Consider the following 6,034-nt stretch of genomic DNA (forward strand, 5'->3'; position numbering starts at 1 on the left):
ACAAATAGGCGGCTACTAACAAGAGTACTAACACATGTCATAATGATAAGAACAACTATGCATATACACTAACAACAATGCAAGATAACAATATGCAAACATACCTCCTAAAGCCTGGAGATGTCCTGTCGCTGCCTGGTCCCAAAACCACATCAAGAAAACCGAATCACGAAATCCAAAAACACGAATAGCAAACATCGTACCTGTTCTGATACCAAAAATTGGTATCAGATAAAACTTAAAAATCCAGAACGCATAGCAAGTATCGTAAACCTGCTCTGATACCACTAAATTGTCACGTCCCCAAAGGAGTCTCTGCCAGACAAAAATCCGGCAGCATCTCCCCTATACCAGTGACAATCTGAAGCATCAATACAATCAAAATACATCAGCCACATGCGGCTGGAATATTTATGTACACAACGACACAATTATAATCACAGCCCACTCGGCTGGAATGAAACAATCACAACCAAACAGTTATATATAAAAAGCCCACACGGCCGTACTAAAAACAAAGCGGAAAAATGATAACGGAAAACCCATACAAAACACATCAACACACTGCTAGCCGGCTAGGCTTCATACAACAACCACAAATATAAATACAACAATAAAACCACAAGATAGCCACATGGCTAAACACAAATACAATGCCAAAAATAATTAAAGGATAAGTCTTCGGATGTGACGTAGGACCCGGCAGACAGGATACTCCAAGCGACACCCCAACCTTCTACATGAAAATATAAAGGTATACATGCGGTGGTGAGTATAGGTAACTCTGCGGGTAATAGAAAAGATAGTACATGGTAAATAAACATGGAGATCAAAAGTATACAGTCTCAGTAGGGAATAAAGAAACATGATCATACTACCATAATCAATGCACCTAAACATATCTGACATAAAACCTGACTTACAAACTGTACAAACCTCAACCGACATAGTGATGATATATACCCAACTGAATCGATACGATAAACTCAAGAACTCACAGATCCGCAATGTGACGTATCCATGACACCGCGATATAAATACAACCGCATATACATGTAAAATAAATGGCGATGTATGCGGCGTAGACGGCAACCAAATACAACAACCATATCTCAATCAAGTGCAATAACGACAATCACGTCAACTAGTATCTACTAGGCATGTATGCAAATATAACCCCGGATGCACCCGTCGTCGATGCAAAGTGCACGACGCCCACGGTCACCCCGCCACCTCTCCGAACACCACACACCCCTGTATGGCCGAGAGGCTCGGGTCCGTGACGATCAGAACTACCCTCCACCCACTATATAGTGGTCGAGGCGGACAATCCACTAGAGCTATCTAGCTACATAGTATCAGTCCCTCGATCGCTCACAACGCCGATCTCACAAAACCTGGGTGGCGTGGAGACGATGACGACCCGCCTCCAACTACCACTACCATGCAGGTGGCGAGCGTGCTTAAACCAAACCAACTGACAACTCTCTCACCACAAGGGAGACAATGGTCATCAGATGCAATGAATGATGAACATGATATATATATATAATCATGATACAGACCCCGTCATCATCCATGCAACCCCCAAATCCACATACGTACTCCACAACATGAGTATAATCATAACGATACCTCCATATATCCCACCAAACACATGTACATCACTACACATGTATAATCAACCAACAATCTCCAATAATCCCACCAGACACATATACACAGAACATAAGTACAATCAACAGGTATCCACCAGTAAACACATCAGACACGTGTATACAAAACAAACCTACAATCAACACAACTTCTCCCAAAAGTACATAACAAATACGTGTGTACATATGACATGAAATTATACAGTCAACATGATGACTCCTATCACGCATACCAACCTACGTACAATCCACATCATATACCCAATCAGCATGGTAATACCGACAACCCAATAATCCCTACAAGACATACTCCTCACATGTAATCACAACAGAGTAGATATCAAGAGTTAAGACTGTATATGAATTAAATAGATTATCATAAGGGTCAAGCATAAGTCTCATGCAGGAAATCAACATACTAACACGATATAAGATAAAGCGGCCTAATCATCCAATAATAACCATGCACTAAGTTTCAAAGAAACTATATAGAGGCAAAGGAAGAAATACCCGCCTTTATCTGTAGACCATGTCAGATAAACTAATCCTACGCCGAGACGCTCGTCCCGACTCCAAGTCCTACAGAAATCAATATATTTATATTTTATTTAGCTAAATTCATATGAATTAAATAACTAAATAAAATCCCTAACCCAATAAGATCACTCCAATTAAATCTGATCCCTGACTAATCCTCCAAATAATCCTTAACCACCATATCTGATAACCCAACCAACAATCAATCCAATAATCCAAAGAATGATCACATAACATTCTATATCAACCAATCACCATATCCATAAATTCCAACCTAATACAACCCCAATCAATCCAACACATACCAATAACGATCATGTTTAACTCCACCTAATGATCCAAATCCAATACGATAATCAATCCATCCTTAATTCCACTCCTTCTAAAACCAAACATAATCCCCAATCCTTCACTTCGATCCAAACAACCACAGATCACAAAGTCTCCAATATAATATGATACAAATCTTGATTTATCCATCCACAACACAAATGATATCAACCTACAATAACCTATCAACTAAATCATCAAACCATAATCAACTTAACAAATATCCTCATAAATCCTTCAATCTTTCCAACCTAATCTTCAATTCACCTACTAATCCAAACCACGACATCTAATAATCCAACCCATAACTCATCCAATCCATAATCTACTATCAATTTGAGTTAAATCAATACATCTACTCACCACTTATAAATCTAAGCAAGCATAAAATCCTAGATTCCTTATAAAACCAAATTAGCAACCTACTGATGGAAGTAAAAGAGATACATCACTGGAAATTCACTTACCTTAAGATATGGCTACAAATCAAGAGCTCATAGCCCCTACTAACCTCTGTCCACAGCCACCAAGAACTCCTACACCAATTCCTTCCAAGATCAATCCAGGAGATAATTGGACAGCAATGCATTTACTGGAACTCTAATACCAATACCACATTTACCTAAATTGAACCCCTTACCTCTTCAACCGAGAGCTACCAAAGGCCTTAGCCAAAAGAATTGAAGAAGGGCAGTGATCGGCACAAGGGAAGATCCACAATATTGATCCAACTCCTCCTAGTCCAGATCAGATAGCAAGCATCACAAACCATAATTATTGCACAACTAAAATTCGAATCCTTTTCATATAGGAAATTACCTCTATGACTTATTCAAATCTGATGGCACTATTGTCAACCCACAGCCGGAGAAACTTGCTACAGCGAAGCTACTGCCGGCTGATCCAATAACTAAATCATCAAATCTTCACATCCCCAAACCAAATGTGAAATCAAAACCATACTAATCCATACTAAGAAAGACTTACCCCTAGACAATATCCCTGTTCCCTCTCAGAGGAAATCAAGATGCTACAATGGCAGTGAGCTGGGGCAGAGAAGGAACGCTGATGGCTGGAATTGGCACCATCAAAGGGGCAACAGTGCCTGTGCTCAACCACGATCAATCAAGAGAAACGACGACCAACCAAAACCAAGAATCGGGAATCAAAGAAATCGCAAAGAAAGCGCAAAAGGCTCAAGAACCCTACTATCACCTGCTCATGCACTCGATTTTCGGCGAGTTCCTGGTATCCCCGGCTAGGTCTGGAAAGACGACCGCCAGATCAGTGCTCGAGTGGTCCGCGCCGAGAATTTGAGATAGTCGGCATCAATCGGGCGAAAGAGGGGAAAGGAGTCGGAGCAAGTGGGAAGAGGCTCCACACCTTGAGAGGGAGAGGGAGGAAGGAGGCTTGGCGTCGGTGATCGGGCAGAGAAATCGCCGGGAGAGGGAAGGGTGTCTCGGGCAGAAGGAATCGGGAAGGAGGAGAAAAATCGGGAAATAAGAGAAAAGAAAATAAGAATAAGGAATAAACTTAGTTTTAATTTAATTAACTCTAAGTTTAATCCTCAATCAATTCCCATTTAAATGGGTTCCAAACAGGCTTCCTCTGTACCCCGAATCTATCCCTTTAAAACGAATCATACGGACCCCATTTAATTCCCAAAAAATTCCTAAAAATTTCTGAAAAATCTAATAAGATTTTTCGTCTAATAAAATTTATTATTTATTTATTTATTTTTTTACGGCATCTTACATTTTTAAAGAGAGTTTAAAAAATTAAAATTTCCTTTTATAGCATTCTACAAAAGATTAAGAGAAGAGATTAATCTCTTTCCTTATTTGTAGATTAAAAGGATGTTTTTAATTTTTTGGTAAAAACTTTCCTTATTTGTAAATCATCCACATGTTTAAAAGAGAGTTTAAAATTTAAATCTTTCCTTTTATAGCTTTCTACAAAAGATTAAGAAAAGATTTAAATCTTTCCATATTTGTAGATTAAAAGGTTAATTTTAAATTTTAAGAAAACTTTCTTTTTAACCATATTCATGATTTAAAAGAGAGTTTAAAATTAAATATCTCTTTTATAAAGCTTCTACAAAAGATTAAGAAAAGATTAGATATCTTTCCTTATTTGTAGATTGAAAGATATTTTAATTTTTAGATATAACTTTCTTTTTATCCACATGTTTAAAAGAAAGATTTTAATTTATAAAATTTCCTTTTATTAACCACCATGAAGGGAAAAATTAATGGAGAATTTTTTTTATAAATTTCCGGAAACAAATTAGGAAATTTTAATTCTTATGTGAATTAAATTTTCCTTGATTAAGGGATTAAAGGTGGCCAGCCATTAACATGATGAAAAGAGAATTATTTTTAATTAAATAAATTTTCTTTCAAGTGGCAAAAGAATTAAGGAAAGTTTTATTAAATTTTCCTTATTTGCCAAGACCAAGGATTATAAAAGAGGGGGTAGAGGAGGCTTCATGGCTAAGAACTCTATTCTATTTTCTCCCTCTTTTTCTTCCTTGGTATGGCCGGCCATCCTCTCCTCCTTTCTTTTCTTTGATGGTCGAACCTCATCCTTCTTGTGGAATTCATATGGTGGCCGGATCAAGTTTAGAGAAGAAGAAGAAGAAGAAGGAGAGAAAGAAAGCTTTGTTTCTAGCATCCCTTGGAGCATGGTGGTGGTCGCCGAACCTCTTCATCCTAGGAGAAGTTTTGATGGCCGAAACTTGTAAGGAAGAAGAAGGTGCTTGGTGGTTCTCATCTCGGAAGATCATTGCCCACACAACGTCCGAGGTTAGAAGAGGAATATGATAGAAGATCAAGAGGTCTTTGTCTTCAAAAGAAAGGTATAACTAGTAATGTTTTTCCGCATCATACTAGTTTCATTTTCATGTAAAAAAAACCAAATACAAGAGGCATACGATTTTAGTGTTTCGAATTTGTTTTCGATATAGTGTTCTTCTGTTTTTCTTTTCCTTGTGATTTGATTGTTCTTTTCGGTTGACCTAAAGTTATTTAAGGAAATTAAATATTAACTTTCCTTAAAATGCTTTGTCTAGTCGGTGGTGGTTGCTCCCATATCTAAGAAGGTCATGTGCCTCGCCACGTCAGTACTGGAAGCCAATTTTGGAAACTAATATTTAATGAAATTAATAACCTAGGTGATTTGTGTAACGCCCGCCCTTCTTACCCAACCAAAGGCGGCGCTACGTTCTTTATACTACTTACGTACATGCTTTGGTTATACTATAGCAGCGGAAGAAAAACTTTTAAACCATTCATTTTATTTAAATAAGCATGATATCACAGATTAATAGTGCATATATTGATTCTATAACTAATCATATTAATTTGTCCGAATCGTTCTTTGCCGAGCCACCACCACACACATCACTATCTGCTCCTCCTGCTGCTCCGTCGTTCCGAATATCCGTCCCCCATATCTGCGGTACAAGGAAAGTAAGCTGTGAGCACTCATGGCTCAGTAAGTTCCTTTCCTAC

General features: G+C 38.0%; 1 long non-coding RNA gene across 4 annotated transcripts; it reads right to left on the reverse strand.

Annotated features, from left to right (window-relative positions):
- Positions 1-480: 480 nt before the first annotated feature.
- Positions 481-4,027, reverse strand: LOC122051151. 4 transcript variants are annotated; one of them, XR_006131354.1, is made up of 6 exons: positions 3,738-4,027; positions 3,510-3,627; positions 3,342-3,420; positions 3,163-3,259; positions 2,990-3,058; positions 481-784 (listed from the first exon to the last, which is right to left on the reverse strand). It is a non-coding gene; the product is annotated as an uncharacterized LOC122051151 (long non-coding RNA). The 4 variants fall into 4 exon arrangements; XR_006131353.1 differs by having other exon boundaries at positions 680-736; XR_006131355.1 differs by having other exon boundaries at positions 705-736; positions 2,986-3,058.
- Positions 4,028-6,034: the final 2,007 nt, after the last annotated feature.

Source organism: Zingiber officinale, chromosome 3A, assembly GCF_018446385.1.
Source record: "Zingiber officinale cultivar Zhangliang chromosome 3A, Zo_v1.1, whole genome shotgun sequence".
Lineage (NCBI taxonomy): Eukaryota > Viridiplantae > Streptophyta > Magnoliopsida > Zingiberales > Zingiberaceae > Zingiber > Zingiber officinale.